The sequence below is a fragment of the Lissotriton helveticus genome, chromosome 5_1, assembly GCF_964261635.1.
Source record: "Lissotriton helveticus chromosome 5_1, aLisHel1.1, whole genome shotgun sequence".
NCBI lineage: Eukaryota > Metazoa > Chordata > Amphibia > Caudata > Salamandridae > Lissotriton > Lissotriton helveticus.
Window position 1 is genome coordinate 1,231,777,878 of NC_136065.1, and position 25,104 is coordinate 1,231,802,981.

At 47.4% G+C, this 25,104-nt stretch overlaps 1 protein-coding gene across 2 annotated transcripts in view; it reads left to right on the forward strand.

The window, feature by feature from the left end:
- The window catches only part of LOC144755238 (scavenger receptor cysteine-rich domain-containing protein DMBT1-like), an 855,855-nt gene that overhangs the window by 365,826 nt on the left and 464,925 nt on the right, over positions 1 to 25,104 (forward strand). The gene's annotated exons all lie outside the window — the stretch shown is intronic.

The window sequence follows — 25,104 nt, forward strand, 5'->3', positions numbered from 1 at the left end:
GCACCACAGTGTGATTTGCAGAGGTTTCTCTCGGGCAGTGGTTGGGATTCTATTCACCAGTAGGTGGTGAAAGTGTCTACTCCCCTCTGGAAACTCCAGCTCACCTTTTGGCACACTTCCCAGTTAAAAGATATATGCACTTCCTCATCTGAGGGACTACCAACATATGCTACAATGGCAAACATTGGGTCTACACAAGGGGCTTTATTTTAAGGACAGCTAAGGTCCTTGTGTGGTGTCCTGTCTTTTGACAGTTGTGATACCATACCTTTTTGGGATCCCAACTCTTACCTTGGTACCCAGTTTTAGGTTGTGAGGTGTTTTTGGGTCCACCCTCCTGCATAGGTTTTTGGGGGCTACATGGGACTCCTCACTTTTATCTTTAGGGTGATCACCCTCTTTCCCCTGGGGAGGTTTTAGAACCCCTTTCTTTTGGTCCACCCAGTGAATGTCTTGTTCACCCATGTCTTGACACAGTGGGCCGCCTTCTTTCCCAATTCTTGGGGAGAAATAAAAGTAGTTATATTGATGAAAAGTTGCATCAGTATCTACTGATGCAACGTTTTATCAATGTAATTACTTAATATTTTTTTTTCATAAACTAGCCACCCAGTGTTTTTATTGAGCAGTCTACAAATTCGCTGCCTCTGAGCCTCCCTGAATTTAATTATATAATCCTCAATTGTAAGTCCAAATCCCTCAATCAGGGTGCCCTTCATGAGCCCAAAGGACTCAGCCTATGCCCCAATAAGGGACAGAAGTCTGTCGCTGCACTTACCAGACGACAGTTCCAAAAGGAGTGCCCCCCAGTTAGTTTCCCTCACATTCCTGGCCTCACAAGCCTTCTCAAAGGATGTGAACAGTTTGGTGATATTATCACCATCCTCAAATTTAGGGACAATCCCTTTGGAGATTTTAGGATCATCAGATCTTTCCTTCTATTGAATTTTTAAATTGCTGCCACCGTTGACGCTCAAGAAAATCAGGCGTCAAAGGCTTTAAATCGAGACTCAAGTAAGAAAATACCGGAAAGCAAAAGGGAAGAAAAAAAGGGGCAAGAGCTTTTCAACATGCCACAAAACTGCCACTTCGAGCTGCTTGCATGAAGTGTGCATGGGCCCAACGGATAAAAAGAACAGAGGAAGCCTGGCTTAAAATTTCCTCTCTCTTAAAAGAAAAAAATCCGGCCCCATTCTGGAGATACATCAATCAACTTAGCAACAGTTCCAGACTAAAGAGAACTGGGTTCCCGAGAATGTATGGGCGGATCACATCAATCAGCTCTACAGCAGTGGGGCAGGGGAGCTGTCAACTCCCTCCTTGCCTCAAGCACTATCTTATGAAAACACCCAGGGTCCGGATATTTCTGTAGCCGTAGTAACCAAGATCATTAGTCGTATGAAGAACGACGGGGCGCCAGGGCCAAATGGAATACATGCAGCAGTTTTTAAATCATCTCGACAGTTTTGGGCAGAGCTCCTCACACCTCTCTTTTGGACAAGCTTTTCTTACAGCCACAATTCCTTCTACCTGGCAGGGCTCAATACTACACCCAATTTATAAAAAGGGCAATCGCTCAAACCGGGCTAATTACAGACTAATAGCTTTGTTGGACATTGAAGCTAAAGCCTTCGCCCGTGTTTTACTGGTGGAACTTGAAAACTGGGTTACAGAAAATAATATCTTGCCCCGCACCCAGTCAGGCTTCAGAACAGGCTGCTCCACGACGGACAACATAATAGCGTTGTCCTATCTGTCGTGGAGAGCCACTTTGGCTAACCAGCTACCTCTATTCTGCTGCTTTGTGGACTACAGCGCAGCATTCGACAGAGTCAACCGAGGGACGCTATGGTACAAATTAAATTCTTGGGGGATACCATCTACACTTCTTTCAGCTCTGATATCTTTGCACCATAAAACTTGGGTGAGGATCAAAACCAGTGCAAAAACACTATCCACAAAAATTGCTACTAAAAACGGTCTAAAACAAGGCTGCGTATTAGCTCCACTATTATTTAACCTTTACACCGCCAATTTACCTAAAGAACTGGCAGGTGCAGCCTTGGTCGCCCCAAAATTGGGTGGGATATGTCTACAGATAATGCAATACACTGACGATATCATTATTATGGACCATACAAAAATTGGATTACAAAGATCGCTCATTGCCCTTAATATGTACAACATAAAGAACCATCTGAGCCAGATTCCTCCTCCAGACTGACACCAGACTGACTCGACTGCAAGGCACACGGAAATGTAGAGAAAAGCTGAATACCGCTTCTGTTTTTGTTCTCGCTGGAAAAAATCACGCTGCACTGCAGCGCGTCTGCTCTCAAGGGCACAGGCTCGAGAGCTCAGTCAGCCGCCCTGCACTCCGGACCGCCCAGCCCCGCCTTCCTCTAAGCGTTTGTTGCCGCGGCTCCAGCCGCGAATACCGAGTCTTTCCAAAGTGTAAGTACGGGACGGTAATTCGCTAAAAAGAGTTTATTTTAGTGCAAAACAATGTCCTCGATGCTCAGCGGCTGAAAAGCAAACTAAAATAAGCTACTTCGAAGAAATGACATCGCGAAAAGCCGCCCGGACAACCAAGCCTCTGGAGCCTCCCGACTAGCCACGTCTGCTAGCCGCCATGTTCTCAGCCATCACTACCCTCACTACACATATTTCCATCATTAACCCAAAGGTAAGACTGCAAAATACTCCGGGAGGGGGGCTTATCCGATGGATTAAGGCAGCCTCCGAACTCTGGAAAGGGAGAAGGGATGGATACAGACTTTCGCACATTGGGGGGGAATTTGGAACTACGCAAATAAGACTACCTAATCTACAATGCATTGGGCCACGAAACTCTTTTCTTAAAGGGGAAAACAACAGCCATATTGTTGATGGAGAGAGAGTGTCATCATTTTTTCTATGTCGCGTTTGTCAGGAAGAGAGACTCAAGGAAGCCAGGCTTCCGGGTATTCGCTCAGAAGCAGAGGAGGGAAGCAGGCTACTGTAACCGGGCTTACAGCCACTCCACCTTCGGCGGTGACTAAATCTAAGGCAAAATCTCTAAAAAAGGCTGGGAAAAAGAATACATATAAATCACAGAAGCCTGATATAAAGGTTAAACCACCACCGTCGTTGAAGGCTTATTTCAAATCTGTGCCTGCGATATTGGAGCTTAAACACTCCGGCGGGATTTCAACATTAGAGTCTTCAAGGGGGGGTCCAAACATCTAATAGATATCAGCTTTTGGAAGATCTAGAATTAGATCAAGGTTTGGAGCAGATAGTGGCTTTAAGACATAGCACAATGCAAAGTTCTGAAACTAAGGCTAAAGAGCCGAAAGGGCTGGTTAGTACCCCAACAAGCAACAGCGAGGATGACTTACTATCCAATCCCTCAGCTATATTGACCTCGGATCAGTCCGTTATATTAATGTTACAAGCCCTTAGCCATGAGGTCAAAAGTGGGTTCCTAGCTTCTCAGAGCAATCAGCAAGAGATAAAACTGTACTGCGAGAAGCTGGAAGAAAAATTTGATTTACTCGCTGCCAGAACTACTGCACTAGAGTCCACAGTAACAGATCTTAAAGCGCTCGCTGTTCAACATTCTAGGAAACTTGAAGATTTCAGATAGCGTGAGCAGGGGTATCAAGAAAAAATGGAGTCCCTAGAAAACGTGCAAAGGAGGAATAATTTGCGCCTCCTGAAAGTCCCGGAAGGGGCCGAGGGGGGAAATATTAAAGAGTTTGTGGCTAAACTAATAAAACAAACGACCCAGGTTGAGTTTTCAGAAGAAGAAATAATGAGAGACATCCAACGAGTTCATAGGGATCCCTTCAGACTAAATACAAACAAAAGTAGACCTAAGAAGATTTTAGTTCACTTTTTGACTTACACTCTAACAGAGGAGATACTTAATAGGGCTCTAAAAAGTAGCTCATTATCGGTGGATGGGATTACATTTCAGAACAGATCGGATATATCATCAATCACAGCATCCAGGCAGTGGGAGCTTGGCAAACTACTTGATCCCTTTAACCAACTTGGCGCCACTGCTCAACTCAAGTTCCCCGCATCCTTAAAAGTGATGTACAAAAATAAAATGAGAGTCTTTAAAAGGCTGGATGAGGCGGAAGAGTATCTTCAATTACTCACTGATGATAATAAAAGGGAGCAAGGCAAATAATACTACATTTCACAGATGTATCATTAGATTATTAGCTATATCAACATTTAAACCATCCGGACATCGGGGCATGGAGCCTCAATGGCCCCTGAGGTAGGCCAAGAGAAAGGAGGGGGGTTCTCCAGGGGAGCACGGGAGGGTTTCTACAGGGGGGGGGAGGTCAGGGCACTGGGTGGGGAGGATGTGGGAAAAAAAAACAAAAAAAAGTCATAATCGCCAAATATGATACTTAGTTGTTCATACTTAGTAAACACAAAATGCCGCAGGATAGGATAGCTTTCTCGGCATATATTAAGTTTATGTCATGGAATGTAAATGGTTTAAGGGTTAAACACAGAAGAGAGGATATTTCAATATTTAAAAGATGCGCCTGAGCATATTTTCATTTTACAAGAGACGCATTCCACGGAACAAGAGTTAAGAGACATATGTATAAAGAAAAAATGGATTTAGCACATGATAACCACTTCGCAGCAAACCTCAAATAAAGGGGTGGCTATATTGATAAAATCTAAACCTGAGTTTATGTTGTTAGACTCAAGAACTGATAAAAAAGGGAGATGGGTCATAGCAAAAATAAAACATTACTCACATAAATTTACAATCGTAGGAATTTACGGTCCGAATTTAGATGATACACTCCCTCTTAAAGAACTTTTGGTTGAGCTTCTGGATTTTGAGGACCCTGTGATTTTTGCAGGGGATTTAAATTTAGTACTTGATTCACAATTGGATAAATCATATAAATTTAAGCTCTCTCATAATCCTAACACTAGATCTCTATTACTAAATGCAATCAACCAGTTTGGTTGGATTGATATATGGAGGAAGAAATCAGGCATAAAAAGAGATTTTACTTTTCATAACAAGAAACTGCGTCATAAATCCAGATTAGATTTTTTTTTAATCGCAGAACAGTTATGTGAGAAAGTGGAGGAGGTAAAACATCTTGAAGCGCATATCTCAGATCACTCTGCTGTCTCTTTAGTTCTTAAGTTGTCCGGCCCACAGCGCACCAAAAGATAGACTATAGATAGGAGTATTTTTCTGGAAGAAGAGGTAACAGAGAAGCTGCTTGTTGAATCAAATGAGTTTTTAAAAATTAATTTAGGTACAGCTACACTTCCGGTTGTTTGGGACACATATAAAGCTTTTTTGAGAGGGCGGCTACTGGCAGTTCAATTTGCGAAACATAAAGCATACAGGGTGCAGATTTCACAGATTGAGTCAAAAGTCAAGATCCTAGAACGGGCTTTGTTCGATCCTATTTCAGCAGTAGGAGCCAATATTAAAGAAGACTTGATAGTATATAACTTGCAATTGGAGGAGGTATTAGATGAAAGACTGAGGAAACGATGGCAGGCTAGCTCCCTGGCGCACTTTGAATATGGCGAAGCTAGCGGAAAGCTCTTAGCCTGGAAGACAAAAAAAGAACAGAAGAGGAATAATATTAAAGGGGTACAGTTGAGTAATACTGATGTGATTTCAGAGAACAGTGCTGATATTGAACAGGCTTTTTTCCATAATTTTGAGGAGGTATATAAAGAGGATTTAGTCCCGCACCAAGCATTAATGCAGACATGGCTTAATCAATATCAGGTTCGCAGTCTAGATGATCAGACATCTGAGAATCTAAACAGAGAGATTAGTTTGACTGAAATAGCTAGGGCAATAGACTCGGCTAAAAGAAGTAAGGCCCCGGGTCTGGACGGGCTGCCTTCTGAGATCTACAAATGCTTAGCACCGGTAATTACACCAGTTCTTCAGAAGCTCTTTACATTTATATTTGAGGAAGGCGGTAAAATCCCTGCTTCTTGGAACAATGCTATAGTTGTTCTTATCCCCAAGCCACTGAAGCTGCTAACGCAGTGTGATTCATACAGACCAATCTCTCTGCTCAATTAAGATTATAAGCTTATGGCAAAAATATTGGCAGAGAGATTGAATGGGGTAGCTGGTAGTCTACTACATGTAGATCAAAAGGGATTTGTCAGAGGGCACTCTATACAAGACCCTACACAAGCTTTAGTAGGTGCAATCGATGTTGCCTCTCTCCACAAAATTCCACTGGTGGTTATCACATTAGATGCCACTAAGGCTTTTGACCGCGTTAATTGCGAATTTCTTACCAAAGTATTAGAAAGGTCTAATTTGGGTAGGAACTTCTGTGGTTCTGTAGCTGCATTTTACCAGGCTCCAACAGCTAGAATATTAATAAATGGTAGTCTCTCATCACCCATAAAAATTACAAGAGGCACAAGACAGGGGTGTCCGCTTTCACCCTCTCTACATCGAATCATTCGCTGAAAATATCAGACAAGACCAGAATATCTTATCATTTAAACATAATAACTGGGAGAAAAAAGTGTCTCTATATGCGGATGATTTGATGTTATATACATCAGACCCCATTAAGGCAATTCCTCTTATTTATAGTGCAGCAGAGCAGTTCGGTCAAATCTCAGGTTGTCAGATTAACCAATCTAAATCAGAATGCATGTGCTGGAACATAACATCTCTAACTCCAATCCCATTTCTAAAACATGAAATCAGATATTTGGGAATACAAATCACGCAGGACAAACATTAACTGGCTGATAAAAATCTAGTAAAAATTGAGAGGGAAATCACAGAATCTTTAAAAAGTTGGTCACTTCCTCTGACTTTCATTAGAAGAGTCAACATTGTTAAAATGATGTTCTTACCTAAATTAATCTTTATATTTCAAAACATCCCACTTGCTTTTAAGGAATCCAGATTAAGTAAGATTCAAGCTAAATGGAACTCATTCATTTGGGCTTCAAAGGGCATAAGGATTGCATGGAAGAAGCTCCGAAGAAGGAAAGGAAAAGGAGGGCTATGTGCTCCAGATCTGAGAATATATGCCTGGACTTTATTAATTAAGGCGGGAATAAGGTTATTTGATTCCCCATCAGGGTCCGAAACAGACTTCATGTTTCAGACTATGTTATCTGAGATCCAGGGAGGCACACAGGGTTTTTTGTTTAAGTTTGGTGATTCGCGTTTTTTTAAGAAGGTGCGTTTAAAGGTTCTTAGAGACATGGCATATGTGTGGGCCAGAGTAAGAAGGGTGCTAAATATCTCATATTATTCTGCGATGGCTCCAATTTGGGACCCATCAGGGTCTCCAGAATGGACTAAAGACTCATTGTCCATTCCACTTCGGATAGCAAATATTAAATCCTGGGGCCAAATAATGCCGGAAGGGGTCCTCTTGATGTGGGAGGAGATTTCTAATCTTACGGAGAATAATTTATCTAAATTCAAATATCTACAAATTAGAAGTTGGGCCCAGGCTATGGCAGTGGATATCGGCGCTACTTCAGCTCTGGAGGAACTCTTACTGAAGAAAACAAGAAAAATAAGAACATCCATGCTTTACTGGACGATTCTGGAAGGAGAAGATGGAGAGTTTGGTCTCCCGGTACAACTTTGGAGGGATCAAGTTTCGGATGTCGACTTGCAAAACCTATGGCAAGTATCTTTTGATTTACTTCATGTTACAGTATCACCTGCCAATTTAAAGCGAAATCACTTGTTTTCTCTCCATAGAGTATATTGGTCTCCGGCCAGGTTGGCTAAATTTTCTAAGGGGCCGATTCCATGGTGTCCAAAGTGTAACCAGGAAAAGGCAGACGACCTTCACATGTTTTTGACTTGCCCTGCGCTAATGAATTTTTGGTCTGAAATAGAAGGAGGTATGAAAGTGCTCTTCAATTATGATATACAGGTTAGTGTATCATTAGTTTTCTTTGGAATTGTTTCTAACTATGAGGAATTTCCTCAAGACATTAAAAATCATCTCTTTATTTAAATATTCTTGCTCGTAGAGAAATATGCAAACTGTGGGTGAGTGCTACCGCACCACTATATTTAGACTGGATTAGAGCAATCAGACATACACTCAGATTGGATAAGGTAGCTTGGAAGAGAAGGAAGCATTTTTGGATTCCATGTTTTAACTGGCTGGATAGGCTATGAACGACTTTGTCCAATGATTATGCCTTTTTGCAGAATGGGTCACCCTTAGATCAGATCAAGGGCCTGGAAAGTGGAAGAACTGAGTTGAACTTATATATTGCAGTACCGTGAGGTACGCATTGGGTGTCTGCAAAAAGAGCAGCCATAAAGATCTTCAGAGCTTAAGAAGGGGCCCCCCTGCTATAATGCAGGGGGTGGCTGGAACAACTTACTCTGAAAAATATCTTTTTTGGCGTATGAGGACAAAAAAACAAACAGACAAAAAAAACCCATAAAGAACCATGTTCTGATGAACGAATCAAAAACCAAAGTTATGACCTTTGGGAAATATAAAAAAAAGAAAAATCTCTCTTGGCGAGCAGGGGGACTACATATTGCGACCTGTAGCAGCTATAACTAACTAGGAGTTTGGTTCAACGAAAAGGCAAACCAAGCATCTCACCGTAGACATCTAAGGCTTAAGGGCATGGGGATTAAACATAGCCTGAGGCGCCTGAACCGTCATTTGCACAGCCCCTCAGCCGAGCCAATTCTAAGGGTGCTACGGGCCAAACTACTCCCAGCAGTGTCTTATGGCCATTTGGCCTTCCCTTGAAAAATGGATACATGCTTAGCAAATCTACAAATAAAAGCCTACAAGAAAATATTTTCTGTTCTGCAGCACGCAAGGAGGTCGAGGCTGAGACTTGCGCTGGGCCTGGCAAGCGCAGACCTCCACTGTCTGGGAGACTTAATTAAATTCTATATTCACACTCTACGAGCTCCAGCACAATCTATGAAAGAACAATTGCAAGCTGTGTTCACGGACAAAGTTTCTCCTTGGCACAAACAGTTGCATCTCGCTATTTCCACATTAAAGATCGAAGCCACCACCCTCACTAATCCAACCATCTCCCTGTCAATGTGGAAAAAAACAATAAAAATCCAAATCACGGGGGCGTGGCTAGCAGCCGATGATGGCGGCCGCTGCTTAGGGAGGCTCCCGGGAAGAAGCGGCTTCCCGCAACAATCCGACTCTAAATATCCTTCCCTCACTAGCTGGGTGGGGCGGACCAGACCCGGAGTCCGTGCGGCTGTCTTTGCCGAAATTTTGGGAGCGACGGAGGCTTGCTGAGGTGCGGAGTCCCCGTTCTACGCAGAGGAGGAGCTGGGCCTATCTGCCGCAGTGAAGCCGCGGAGCCACAGAACGTCTACAGCCGGCGGGAAGCGACCGGGTATCGGAGGTGGAGTGACCAGAAGTGCCGGTGCGCCGAGCGCATCGCTCCGAACATCCACGGAGCCCCGTCCAGTACCGTGGCTACTTGTGCGCTTGGTCGAGAGTGGCCCTTGTACATCTACCGGCCTGCGTGATCCGGCCGGGGGAGTGGAAGACGCCGCGCACCCTGGGCTCGGCGCCGCCATTCTCCCGCAGCACCCACGAGGCACACCAGGACCGAGCGACGGCCATATTCATAACGCGGTACCCACGGTCTGTGAGGTAACTACAGCGTGCGGACCGCTTCCTTGGGGCACCGGGTGGCGCTTGCCGGCTGGACCTTGGTGAGGGCGGGGGCCCGGACAGCGTCACACTGCGGGGGCACTGCAGTGAGGCGATCCACGGGGCATACCACGGGGACATAGCCTGGTGTTGAGGGTACTTTGTGGTGACCGCCAGGTTCCCCATCAGGCCCCATCTGGCCCGCTACTGGGGTGCGGATTCGGCACAGACTCGGCAGACGGCCGGGGCACAGCGTCTGAAGGGGCGAACCCCCCCCCTCCTCCTGCTACGGACTTGCAGAAGACGTCCTCCGCCCTCGCTGAGTGCTCGCCTGCACGCATTGCCACGACCTACCACCGAAGGGCGTGGAGACGACCCGGCTTTCAGTCGTGCCCGACTGCACCCTTTTTGGCAGCTTCACCACAGCCTGCGCCATGTCGCACAGGGGCCCTAAAAACACCTTAACTCAAGCCAAGCTGGACAAGTTTGCATATGACAGGCAGTCATCGCCCCAGGAACAACGCAAAAATGCTGGTAGGGTGACGGAGACCGATGGGGCGAAGAAGGCCACGCTCGATGATGTCCTAGCGGCGTTGGCCCAGTTGCAGGCTACGGTGGGTGCCACGGCAACTGAAGTCACTTTAATATGGGCGGATCTCCAAAAAATGAATGAGAGGGTCAAACAGGTCGAAGTGGTTACTAAATCGCTGGTCGAGGATGTGTCCGAACTGCAAACGGCGATGGAAAGGCTGCAGACTGATAACAAGCTGCTCAGGGACAAACTGGATGACCAGGAAGGTCGTTCCAGGCGCAACAATGTCCGCATTATAGGTGTGCCAGAATCAGAGGACACGGGGGCCCTAGACCTCTACGTGGAGGACTTGGTCAAGACTCGGCTACAACCCAAGGGGCTCTCGAACTTCTTCTCGGTCGAAAGGGCTCACCGTGTTCCGGGAGGAAAGCCCAAGACGGGGGGCGCGCCGCGACCGATATTGGCCAGACTGTTCAATTTCCGCGATCGTGACGCCATTCTACAGGCTGCGAGAGTGGCGCCGGCCATCCAAATCCAGAACTCGAAGATCGCCTTCTTCCCGGACTACACAGCGGAAGTGTCCAGAAAGAGGAGGACGTTCCTAGAAGTGAAAAAGACTCTGAGAGAAAAGGAACTGCCATACTCCATGTTATTCCCGGCTAAGCTTCGAGTGGTTGCGGACAAAAAAGTGTGGTTTTTCGATACCCCCGAATCGGCCCGGGACTGGCTGGAGGGCTGGCACACTGTTGGGCGACAACGCAGGACGCATAGGCCGGATCAAGACCGTAGAGGTGGCAGCAGAACGGGCTCCCAAACGTCTGGTCGAGTGGAGGGAGCGGAACAATCTCCGTCCCACGGATTTGAAGGGGGAGGTGGGGACGAGTGACTCCTACCCCGAACTCTGCATTGCTGAGGATCGCTGGTTCCCGAAGGTTACTGTTTGCTTAAAATGCTGCACGTAGATTCTGGCATGGCCGCCCCGACAGCCTACAGGGAGGCCGCCTGCCCGGGGAGACGCTCTCCCCCCTACACGCAAGTACTCTGGTTGTGGGATGGGTACAGCACTCTGCTCAGTTGGGGTGGCGGGCAGTTCGAAGTCCGTTAGGCAGGGGGGCAAGGAGGGGGGTTTGTCTTGAACTGTTCTTGTTTTTGTTGGGAATGTATGCAAACGCTCGGGGTCACTGTTTTAATTCATGTGGGTGCCAGTGCATGTTGATGGGGAAGGACAGTGATACTAGGCCCCCGTGATGTCCCTTTGTTCTTTGCTGTGCAATGGCACGGCCGCTAGATTAGGCCTGCTTTTCAGCCGGTACATTATGCGCCCAATAACCACCGATGGCTGAGAACTCTGGCCCGACAGTGGATGTGGGGTCTGCTGACTCACACTGCCCTCCCTTGCGTTTAATGTCCTGGAATGTGAGGGGCCTGGGAGATAAGGTTAAGCGGGGGTTGGTATTGACTGCAATCAAGCGCCAGCGGCCTACTGTGGCCCTGTTGCAAGAGACTCATTTGGTAGGGGGGGCTGCGAAAGCCTTGGACAGGCGTGGTTATAAAATGTGGGTCCACTCCGAGTTTTCGTCTGGCTCCAGGGGGTCCGGCATACTGGTACAAAAAAACTCACGATTCCTGCCTTTATCGCCTAAGGCGGATGACCAGGGATGCTTTGCAGCCTTACATGGACAGTGGGAGGGAAAGCTCTTTAATGTGGTGTCCGTGTATATCCCACCAGCATTACATTCGGTCCACCTCCCAAGGCTGGGAGAATTCCTCTTGACTCTCCCCGAGGGCGAGACCATTCTGGGGGGGGATTTTAATGCGGTCATGGACACGCAACTGGACAAACACCCCGCGCCGGCTCCACAGGGGGGGGCTCCTACCTCCAGGGCTTCGCAGCAGCTATGGGCTTGACTGACATCTGGAGACACTTGCACCCCAGCGCGCAGCAATACACTTTCCACTCTGCAGTACATGGCAGCCTTTCGCGCATTGACTACTTCCTGTCGCTGGGTGAGGGCCTCCGACATGTTGATGCAATGGTAATTCTCCCTCGAGGGATTTCTGACCACTCCCCACTCACACTGACACTTTCCTCGCAGGCCAGTGCGCGCAAACGCATCTACCCCATTAGTGCTGCCTACTTCAAGGTCCCGCAGGTTCGTAAGGCTCTTAAAAACACAACGAAGCAATATTTCATTGAAAACGTGCGTTCAGTGCGCTCCCCGGTGACTCTCTGGGAAGCCTATAAAACGGTCCTACAGGGGCAAGCCATTAATTCCATTACGGGGCATAGGAGGCAGCTGTCCCGAGAACTGGCTGATCTGGAGGTGGCACTGCAGGAACAAACTGAGGCTCATGAGCGACACCCCTCTCCCTCCGGCCTTCACACACTCACCCTCCAACAACAGCTATATACTGCTCACTTGCGCCAGCTGGTGAAGGGACACATAGCCGATACTCAAAATAGAATTTATGAGGTGGGAGACAAAGCAGGGAAAATGTTGGCGTGGCTTGATAAGCGGGAGGGTAATTCTAGGGGGATCCAACATCTGAAAGATGAGAGAGGGGAGACACATACTGATCCACGGCGTATCACGGAGATACTGGCGGCCCATTTTGAGCGAGTGTACACTCCGGATTGTACGATCACAGCGGAGAGGGCCAGGACCCTCTTAGCCCCAATCGAGGTCCAAATGTTATCACCGGAGTACTCCAGTGAGTTGGAGGCGGACATTACTGCCTACGAAATCCAGTTGGCGATTAAGGCTCTAAACCCGGGTAAGGCGATGGGCCCGAACGGCATACCCATTGAATGGTACCAGGCGATGCCTGAGACCCTTAGTGTGCACCTGTTAGGGATGTATAAGGATTGTTTGGAGAAAGGTTGCCTCCCGCCGGACCAGCGGGCAGCGACCATCGTGACCATCCCCAAGCCAGGCAAACCGCCGGAGGAGTGTTCCTCTTATCGGCCCATTTCCTTGTTAAATGCCGAAGTGAAGATATTGGCTAAACTCCTGGCGCAAAGGGTCCTGCCCCATCTGTCGTCGATTATACACCCGGACCAGTCCGGGTTCATGCCACACAGAAATACATCGTTGAATCTGCGGCGGCTACACGGGGTACTGGCTAGAGCGGACACCATCGGCACACCAGCAGTAATTTTGGCATTGGACGCCAAGATGGCTTTTGACTTGGTGGAATGGGAGTACCTTTTTGAAACGCTGAACCGCTTGGGATTTGGACCTCGTTTTATAGCATGGGTCAAACTACTGTACACCGACCCGGTGTCGCATGTGGTGGCTAACGGCCACATTTCGCACGCATTCCCGTTGGGCAGGGGCACGCGGCAGGGGTGCCCTTTGTCGCCCCTGCTGTTTGCGATCTTGTTGGAGCCTCTTGCGACTCTTTTGAGGACTTCACCCCTCCTCAAGGGTATAACGTGGAAGGGGGGTTGGGAGGACCGTCTGTCGTTATACGCGGACGATATGTTGCTTTATTTAACAGACCCTGAGGGTGGGGTGCCGGCTTTGCTCCACATTTGCGATACGTATGGCAGAGTTTCTGGCTACGCGTTGAACTGGACTAAATCGGAACTGTACGTTTTGCAGGGTCCGGCCCCGAATCTGGCCGACACGTGCCCACTGAAGCTGGCGGGCTCTTCATTTAAATACCTGGGTATTCATATCACCAAAGACCCGACTGAATTTGTTGATAAAAATTTGAAACCTCACCTAGACAGGCTGAAACGGGATGTCATGTTCTGGTCTGGCCTGCCGCTGACGCTCTTGGGCAGGGCGGCGCTTTATAAGATGATGGCGCTACCGCGTTTCCTGTACGTCCTCAAAAATACACCCTATCCCGTGGCACCGCGGTTCTTCCAGAGAGTGGCTGCTCTAGTTTCAAACCTTCTATGGGGGAACCTCCCTGCGCGTGTGGCGCAATCTAAGCTGCACAGAGATTGGTATGACGGGGGTATTGCGCTGCCGAACCTTAAGCTATATTACTGGGCAGCACACCTAAAGCCAATAAACCTCTGGATTCACGCCCCACAAACCGAACCGGCCTTCCAGTCGGATAGGGCTCAACTGGGCACAGATACTTTGTTGGGTCCATTGTATGACCACCGCAAGGTGCGGGTCTTGGTGGGCCCCACTAAATTGACTGTTCAGTTGTGGCACACGGCGACGGCGGCACTGGGCTGGAAGGGGAAGATCACTGGGATGACTCCGCTGTGGGATTCGCGGGCACTGGGTAATATGAGGAATACTAAGGGTTTTGCGCACTGGGATACGATAGGTATTTCCACAGTGGGTGATTTGTGGGAGAGGAATGCTGTGATACCCTTTGTCCGACTAAAAGAACTATATGGTTTGAGTGACAGGGAGCTTTATAGGTACATCCAAATACAGCACGCATTGCTCACGGCCCTATCCCCCGACACACCTCTGCCCGAATCCTCGCCCTTGGAGGATCGCCTCCTTACTGAATACATGTTGGAGAAGGCGACATCACTCACGTACCGCAAATTGCTTAATAACTCCCCGGATCCGACACTCCAATTAAAGGGGAAGTGGGAGGGGGACGTAGGCGACATGGACGAACATGAATGGTTTGAAGCACTTGGGTCCCCTAAGGAAGTGGGCATCTCAGCGCGCATGCGTTTAGTGCAGTTTAAGATCCTACACAGAGTTTATTACACAAGGACCATGCTACACCGCATTCACCGGACACCCCATCCGTATTGCCTTCGTGGGTGTGGGGAGGAGGGCACGTTTTTTCATACCATATGGGAGTGTCCCAAGATACAGGACTATTGGAAGCAAATACTCCGCACAATTTCACAGACACTAAACCGGTCCCTGTTGCCCGACCCGCGGAGGTGCCTACTTAACATTTGGGAGCCTACTGACCTTTCCAGGTATGAACAACTCTGGGTCACGGTGGGGTTGATGGTGGCAAAGAGAGACATAGCGCAGCGGTGGGGTGTGGCAGACCTCCCGTCCAAGTCCCATTGGTGTCTACATATGGATACAGTGATGGTGACCGAGAGGGCGGTGTACTCCAGCCGAGCCTGCCCCGGGAAATGGAACAAAGTGTGGTTGCAATGGAATGGGTACAGGGGGGACATTTGTGATCCCTTATTGGAGGACGAGCAGGAGGACTCGGACGAGGAGGGGGAGGAGGGGTGAGCCTGTACGACGTGGTTGAGCAGGGGGTCGACCGAGGCCGCTAAGCGAGTTCTTCTTTTGTACCGCTGAATGTGGGACGAGGGTAGATGTGTGCATGAAGTGGGCGGGGGCGCTAGAACGCTGGGGCATGAGCTGGGAGTAGGCCTCTCCCGAGAGGCACTTATAATTCAAGCTGGATTGACCCAAGTCTGACCGTACTATCATTCCTAATGTTTTAGTTTTAGAGTTTGTTGTTTTTCAAAAAAAGATAAAATACCATCAAAACCATCTCGAATGTTGACAATGCTATCTCAAATGCACTTTTACTTTGCAGTATGCTTTACTGGACAATCGCAGGCACTGTTGATTTATTGGACACAATGCAAAGCTATATCATGTCTAACGAGCACGTATTAGCGGCCGGCCCGCAGGGTTGTAGGCGTTCCGCTGTGTAATATACAAAGAGCAATAAAGGTTTTGGAAAAATAAAAAAATAAAAAATAAAAAAAAATCCAAATCACTCTAGCTTCATTCCAGACAGACGATGCCGGGCTTTCTAAAAACGCACTCTTCACAGCTCTGAATGATTCGTATATCAAGGGGAAATCTCAACCGTATTTCAACTATTCTCTTCACTCTCAGACTTGTAATAAAATACTGTACATGAGGCTGTTAGCTCTACCAATTTTTTATTTTAATCCGCTGTGGGCTCGGCGGAATGAGCAGCTTACATGCAGGCTCTGCAATTATCTACACGAGTCCTGGCTTCACCTGCTATGTTGCTGTCCACACTTTGCCATAGATCATCGCCGCCTACTGCCTCCAGTTTTTCGGGAAAAGACATTGAGACACTGCAGGGAAGCATCGGATTTGTGTTTTAGCAATAACTCAGCCCAGGCTCTAGCAAGAGCAGGGAAGTTTGTTAACATTATTTTAACTGCACTGTATAATGCTTAGCATTAAGAAACTGATTAGGACTTTATATTTTAAATTTTATATTTCAATATGTATTGATATGTTAGTATATTATGGTTTTAATTAACTGTATAATAAAGGAGGATGGGTCCTAGGCCCATCTCTGCTCTCTCATTTTCTATCGCCAGGGGCCAAGTATCTAGCTCCAGTCTTTTGGACAACCTTGCTAAAAGGTTGTCCTCTTCAGTGAAGTTGTCATCTCTGTTTTGTACAGAGTCTAGCCTACCTCTGCAGGTTCAAGATCCTCTACTCCTAGGCTTGGAGGCGAGGAGCTCAAACTTTCCTCCCACCCTAAGTAGTTGAGGAAGAGGGTCAAATACCTCATCCACCTCACTACCTTCCCTATCTCTTTGTGAGACTTCCTCCTCAGGGGATGGGTTGTCATTATCAAACTCTGCCATAAACTCCAGGAGTTGTATTGTGGTAGGGTGAGACCTAATTCTTATTTGCTTAGCCTTACAGAGACGCCTTAACTCTCTAACCTGTAGGTTGGAGTAAGGGGTGAGGTCGAGCTCCTCAACCATATTCCCCGGCTTGCTCATTATATTTCTAAAGTGTGGTTCTTTTTAGAAGACCTACACTCAAAGTTCTGGATATCTCCCCCTGACTTTACTGATGTTTATGTTTTCTAACAAAAGGCTACAGGGACCAAACACAAGTCCCTACCAAGACTTTAAGAAATGTGGAAAAAATAGTCAATTAAAATAAATTTGACGTACTAAACACAATTTTTTGATTCTTGTCATGTGATCAGAGGTTGACTAAGTTAGTCCAATAAATGCGAGTCTTTACATCCCACCGCTGATCCACCAATGTAGGAAGCTGGCTCTGTATATGCTATACCAAAGTAAGGTATAGTGTGCACAGAGTCCAGGGAGTCCCCAGAGGTATAGCAGAGGCTAAATTAAGTAAGTACTAACAGTTCTTTTTGTGGTTATGTGGGCAAGCAGTTAGGCTTATCCAGAGGGTGTGTTAAGCCTTTATTGTATTCACTCAATCAAGGACTGATTACACACGCTCAGAGACAGAATCCAGACCAATTGTGTAAGTATAAAAAAAGGTATACTTGTATTTTATTTCTAGAACCAAGCAGGACTCTGTACAGGTAGCTAAAATATACTTCCAATTGTAGACCTTTACACAGAAATGCAATTGAGATGGATTTGCAAATATTACAGGTTTGTATCACTTTAAAATGCAGTTTGAATTACACAGTCATTTTCTGATTACTTTTCATTACTTTTTTATTACTACTAGTACTGGGGTGGTATGCCTAGATACCACACCTTTGGATCTCACAATACAAGGTAAGTAAGCCTTTTTATACTTTGCAGTTTATTTCTCCTTTCTCCATATAAACATTAATTCAACACAAAAAAACAATTTAGGCCCAAAAGCTCTTAACATGGGTACCTATGGAAGAAAAAGGTTTTTAGGTTTTACAGGTAAGTAAACATCTTACAAGTGGGAGTTTTGGTGGTTAGGACCAAGATTCCCCAAGCTCCAGGTAGGCACTCAAAATGAACCACCAGCTGCACTAGGGCAGCCGGGTCGAGAGTGCATGATGCCAATGTTAGCCAAACGCCTGGGGCGGCTGGGTTGGGGGCTGCTCAGGGTCAAGCCACTCAGTCTCTGGAGCCAGGCTCCTACAGTGAAAGTCAGGGTAAAGGGGGTCCCCAGTTAGTACAAGATCCACACCACCAGCAGCACTGGAGCGGCTGGATGCAGGGTGCATAAGAGAGGTCGGGACCCAATGCAATCCTAATGAGGTTGCAGGTTTTGGATTTTGGCTGCATGCTCGGTTCAGGAAGTCTTCCGGGAGGAACCAACAGCAGGGCAGGTAAGATGGAGGACTTGGGGATGTAGGTACACCTCAGGTCCTCTTCTCCAGGGAGCAGGGCGGCCGGATTGCAGGGTGCCTTTTGCGGTTAAATTTCACCTTACCAGGACAGTCGTAGTCAGGAGTCTCTGCAGGTGACGTCGGGGAGTCCTGGAGGGGTCAACCGATAGTGGACCCAGACTCTCTAGAAATGGGGGACCTCGTTGGGGATGGTGAGCCACATGGACTCGGGCAGTAGGCGACGGATGTAGTGGTGATTCCAGGCGGCGAATTTCTTCGTCCTCAGTAAGCTTAGAATCTGTCTTTGGAGTTTCTTTTGACCAGAGCTGCTGCTCGCATGAGATCTGGTCTTTGTTGAAGGCAGTCAGTCCTCACAGGGGTTTTGAAGGTCACTGACTGCAGGACAAGTCAACTTTTAGCACAAGATCTCCGTAAACTGCAGATGGGCCGGAAGGGCTGGGGCCAAGTCAGTTCTTCTCTGTAGTCTCATCTGCTGTGCGACTTTTTCCTTCTTCTTCGTAGGTTGCAGGAATCTTCCTTCTGTGTTCTGGGCTGCCCCCTGAATACTGTATTCAGGGGGGCGTTTTAAGGGTCTTGAGGCAGTAGCCAATGGGATACTGACCTTAGGGTGACTACACCCTTGTTGTGCTCATGCCACATGGGGGAGTGGGCACAACCCCTAATCCTGATTGGAGAGTCCCTACCATCTGCAAGATGGCGGGCACTGAAATGTGAGCTTCTCCTCGCCTCCCCCACCTGAGGGGTGGGGTTGGCAGACGTGGACACAACTTCTGGGCTGTTCTAATTTTTCCCGTCTGTCTTCCCGTCAAAAAGGGGGTGAGCCAGGAAGAGGACCTGCTCCTGATAGCAGGAGAGGCTGTGAGTCGTGCTGCAAAGTCAACAAGGCCTTTTTTTTTTTTTTTTTAGAGTTTTATATAGCGCGAACTAGACCCGAACCGAATCAGGTATCAGAGCGCTTTACATAGCACAAGTTACTTTTTTTAAAAAAACATTTTTAAATGAGGACACACACTTTCATTTTTAGGCACGGGGAGATTAAGTGATTTGCCCAGAATCACAGGAGGTTTGGCGTCGTTACCGAGACTCGAACCCAGAGCCCCAGGTCCGAGGTCGAGCGCCTTAGCCGTTAGGCTAACTCCTCTTCCCTTTGAAGTGCCCCTGCCACAGATGGCTCTTCCTGATCTAGGGGAGGTGTGAAGACCTCCACCCAGTAAAGGCTTTGTTTCTGGGCCCAGGGAGTGAAGGCTCCCACCCCAGGGGTGCAGACACTTGTCTCGTTGTGGCAGGCTGGTGTTTACGAGTAAGGGACACACCAGAGGCTTGCTGTTTTTCAAGGGGCAGCTCTAAGATGCCCTCTGAGTCCATTTTATAATAAACCCCACACTTGCATCAGTGTAGGTTTATTATGCTGATAAGTTTGCTACCAAACTTCCCAGAATTCAGTAAAGCCATTATGGTGCTATGGAGTTCGTAATGGCTAACTCCCAGACCATACAGTCTTTATGGATTTACTGCACTTAGAATGCAGCCTGCAGTGGCAGCGTGTTTGTGTTAAGGTGCAGGACCTCTAAGGGGGGCACAATGTGTGCTGCAGCTCTTAGAGGCCTTCCCTGGTCACAGTGCCCTTAGTACCCATGGTACCTTTTACAAGGGACTTTCATGTGGCCAGAGAGGTGCCACCAGTTGGTACAAATGTACAGTTTAGGAAAGAACACAGGCCCTGGGTACCTGATTGGCAGGGACCCAGGGCCCATCAAGTTAAAGTGCATCAGAAACCTGGCAAAAAGCGGGGGGGGGTTACTGCTACAGAAACCCACGGTCTACACACACAATGAGTGGAAGGAATCCATGATCTTCATTTTCCAATGCCAGCATTACAGCCTTTAGTTCCACCAGTTGTGGAGTAAAGTCACCTATTGACTGCGTATAGGTTTTCTCAGGATGGAATTCTCCTTCATGCATGCACCCCTTTATGATCGCTCACGCAGCTAAGTATTGATGCTCTGTCCTTATAGCAGGCTGGGCAGATCCGTCAGTATATAAGATGTAGTCACAGCGATCTAGAGGCATTATTTCATTGGGCAGAGGATATTCTTGTTCATACTGTAAACACGCTTGTGTTTAAATCAAATCTGTAACCTATGTCTTTTGCAGTGAGAAAGTCCCATTGTTCAGTGTCCATTGTATCCAACATGGATGTAAAGTCTTAGGAGGTCATTAGTATGGCGGACGGACTTTGTTGGCCTGCCATAACCCCGGGAATCGGGACCGTCTGCAATGCTTGTGGTGGTCCCGCACCCTCTAGCGCATGGCGCATTTGTAACATTGCGGCGGGCGGAGCTAAAAGCACCGCCTACTGCAATGCCACAAAGGCAAGTTGTGCTTTTCAATGCACAACATTACAGGGACCGCGCGGTGCCTGCCACATTGTACATTGAAATGAAGGGGGTACCATACATACCCCCCATGTGCACCCCTTACCCCCCAGAGTCCCTGGGGGCCTTCAACAGGCCCCCGCAAGCAGACTCCACATGCAGACTCCGCATGCCTTTCCATTGCGGCAATGCCACCACGAAAAGGCATATTTCTGCCCCCATTGTAATATGGCTGGTGGCGTCTAACAGCCACTGCCACCATATTGAACCCTTTTCCGCCTGGTCGACTTGCCAACCGGGCGGAAAAGCAGCGGACGGTCTTTCCGTCCACCGCGGACCACCCAGCCATCGTAATATGGCGGGGGGTCTTTGCTGCATGGTTGGCGGGCATATCGCCTCCGCCGGGCCGACGGTGACTACCACCGGCCCGGCGGGGGCCATCTGGCTGCCATCCTAATGGAGCCCCTAGTGTTTGGAAAGTTTGCTTATGGTGACAGGCTCTAAGGTGGGCACCGGGATCATGACAATTATGCGTTCACCCTGAGCGAGGGCTCTCTCTCTCTCTCACTACAGCAGTCTGTACTGCTGTCAGTATCTTTTCAGTAGGTGTAAAACTCATTTCGGCATTGGTGATAGATGGGATTTATATACAATCAGTACAGTGTCACCTCCATTGAACATGACATATGTAAATCCTTATGTCCCTGCAATAATGAAGATCACCAGGTTTGTTGTGTTCAGATGTATGTGTAAATGTTTGGAAACTATCATGTAATCTTCTACGGGACATAAACATTTTGTATGTACCTGTGTCCAATGTGTAATTGAAAAGCCAGGACATTTAAGTCGTAGAACTCGTATCAAGGTACTTTTGTTCAGTGGACCCAAGTGTGTCCCTGTATCCGAATTGTGCTCCACCATGGTCGGCCAGAACCTTTGACTTTGCCTAGGTCCAGCCTAGCAGACATCCCAGCTTTTTGCTTCTCAGCGCTATTTTACTCTTTGAAAAAACATATCTCAAGGTTAACTTATTGGATTTTTGTTGTTTTGTTTTGTTTTATTTATAAAATGATTCTCTATTTTATTAACCTGGTGTGGAGTCTTTTGGTGGTGTTTTCACTGAGCTACTTCTAGTGTTGCACAAATACTTTACAATTTGCATTTTAAGTTAAACCTGACTGCTCTGTGCCAAGCTACCAGAGGTTGAGCACAGGATAATGTGGGATGTATGGTGACTTACCCTGACAAGGATTGTGATTCCTGCTAACACAGGGAGACCCATACATTTATTTGTAAGAGGCTTGATACAGGGCTACCTTTCAAAATTCTCTGCGGGCATTGTTAGCAATGGGGTGATAATTAGTCCTTCCTGAGCACTGCCAGATGGTAGAGATGAGAAGTGGGCATGCAGTTTCAATTGTTGAAAGTGAGGAACTTTGTAGGCAGGGCCTGTTCTTTTGTCTATTCTCTATAATTGCTTCTGGAAGGTTTATGATAACCAGCTGTAGGTATTTGAGACTTCATTTGTGACCTTCATTTGGATATTCATTCTTGGAGCCAGCATCATTGCTACATATTATGAGAGCCATTGCTCTCATATAGGGCTATGTCTGAGGAACAGCCAGAAAATTCCATTTCAAAAAGAACCAACGCAAACGAGTTCTGAAACCTTAGACAGTGTATCAACACCCCCTACCTGGAAATGTATTTGAAAGTGGAATCCAAACCATCCTACTTTGTAAAATTCCAAGGTTGTCATGACAAGGAAAGGAGTGCTCCGCAGAATAGTTGAAGGACTATTGTGCTACCAGGGTTGAGGTCTGCATGTTAGTCAGTTGCCCAGATGCAAGGGGACATTGCCTCAAGCAATATTTTATTTTCATATGTAAAGACAACACCTCGTGTGGCGCCAAGCCTTAAAAGGCCACGGGAACCCATCCCTCTGGTCTAAATACAATTAAACAGGGTAGGAGCGTATGCTGCCCCCATCCTCAGGCATTAACAGGCCCTGGTGCTCTTTGGGTCCACAAATACTATAAAAAGGGCCAAATACAATATCAATGTTGAAGGGGGCCCTGAGGCCCCGTACCAAAACCTATTAAGTCCCAGGGACCTCACCCCCCAGGGTCAAACCAAAAAAAAAGGAAGGGGGCACCCTCTCCTTACAGAGCCTTTATAGGCTTCGGGTACTCCGGCCCCCAGGGCCAATTCTAACACAAAATGGGAGGGGACTGTGAGGCACAATAGAGAAAGGATACAGTACTAAGCAGTGCGCAGAGAGTAATTGTGAGTGCTAGATGTATGTGCGCCCGGGTGGCACACTACATGGACACTAAATGGAGGTGATAGTACTGGACAGTATGTGTGCTGTGTATGGACAGTAAGTGCAAGTGTGCCTTCAATGGTACATTACATGGAGGACCCTGGTTTCCATTTTGAGAAGCTCAGGCCTCCCTGTGGTATCACTGACAGAAATACCATGTAGACAGAATATTGTGTGAAAAATATAGATGACTAGCCAATTGCAAATAGGTAAATATAGATTTACTATCCTTAACTCCACATCTATGTACCTTGAAGATATATATCGTCAAGGTACATATATGTGGAGTTATATATAGTAAAACGTTGCTTGCCTATAGAAACTTACCTTCATGTTCTCGATTTTCTTGACCATCTTTTGTCAATACAATCTTTTTTCTCTGGTATTTTGACTAAACACCATGGGACACTGGAGGAAAGGAGAGAGACTCCCCCATACAATTCAAAAGGGTATTAGTTGAGTCGGTGGTCAGTTGAAGAGTAGTGCTGGAAGCCCAGGATTAATCTTTAGATGTACATATCATTAAGGCTGACATCCTGGTGGGAACTCTACTCACTCCTGTGGCCAGTGTTGTACATTTCAATAGAAGCAGGACCCCAATTAAAATTTTCAAAGATCCAATCCCTAAATCACATTCGGTGTCTGGAAATGGACTATAAGAAGGGGAGGTTGAGAGCCCAAAACTGACCATCTGCTAAGTAGACAGATGGACTGAGAGAGAAGGGTAATCTCTGCAAGACTTCTGCCTGTGACCAGAAATGGGGGTCAAGGCCTGCTAGGCTTCCTGCTGGGTGAGGGGACCTTACCCAGGGAAACCAAGACCACCTGCCCTGGAACCTGGAGCTCCAGCACCTGCTGCTTACCAAGACCAATGTGCCCTTAAGGAAGAGGAGAGCATTGGAGGGAGCAAGGTCCTGTGGGGAGCTCAACTGAGAGGTAGTGCAAGGTGTGAGGAGATAGCTGTGCACTGATCAGGTCCTTGCTCATGTACAAGAGTTATTCAGCGAACCTCACATGCTAGGAGACGGTTACCATGGACTGAGCCTTGCATTGGGTGTCGTACAGGGAGCACCACAGCCATATGTCAGGGGGCCACCATTGAAGGGATTGTGCTGAAAAGCATGCCAAGACTCATGTATGCCTCAGTGGAGACCTTGTATGCCAAGAGGGGCCAACGTGGTGTGAGTGATTTCACTAGAGGAGTCTGTATTTTGCCAGCAAGTACCACAGCAGACCTGTACGCCAGCATGAGCTGTGGGTACTGAGTTTTGCCAGGAGTTTTTGCCATTGTTCGGGAAAGCGAAAGCTGCAGCCTGTGGGTCAAGCCCATGCAATCAGATCTAACCCTAACCAACTCCGAATACTTTGGACCACACTGAGAAGGATATTGCACCATCACTGGGATCCGGTTGGGAGCCTAAGATCAACCTTCCTCCCTGTGTGAGGAAAACAGACTTACTCTGGCTGTGGAAGCTGGGAGCACCTCTGATCACTGAGGAAGCCAGCAGCGCTGCTCGGGAAGGAGCTTGCTCCTTCCAGGTGCTGCCACTTGAACTGCAAGCAGGCTGACTTTTCTGAACAGAACCAGAACTTGCAAGAAACTGTGGAAAAGCTGAATGCTTCCATACTGCAGATGCGGGTAACACTTGAATCCCCCATGGGACTCACTGATGAAGGTGCTGCGGCACCATGGACACTTTTGACTACTTCCCAAGAGACAAAAGAGGGCTCTTGAGTAAGGCCTGCTAGTGAGCATTCCCAGGATGGGGCCACCAGTGAATGAGCAATAATCCCACTGACAATGTAAGGAAGAGTATAGGACATGGATTTGCCAGGCAAACACTAGAGTCCTGACCTCAAGCTGATTGTGTTATTGCTTACGAATGCTGTCGTTTCTTTGAATGCATAGAGCTAGACATAACATATTTCCTTTTCATAGAAAAACATGTATTTGACTGAACATTGATTTCTTGACATTGCTGAGCGCACTTTATGATTTATGAGTAGTGTTCACTAGCCTATGTGTACTCCCCCCATGAGGGAGCCTTTGACCGCTCATCCACAGCTACCACTGTGAGGCAAGTGTAGAAGAGTTACTTGACCCAGTTATTAAGGATCAATAGAAGGTCGGGCCCGGGACATCAGTAGTAAAAGGCCTCAACCACCACGGTTGGTCCCAGTAACCCCTGAGCACCCCATGACCCTCTAAAAGAG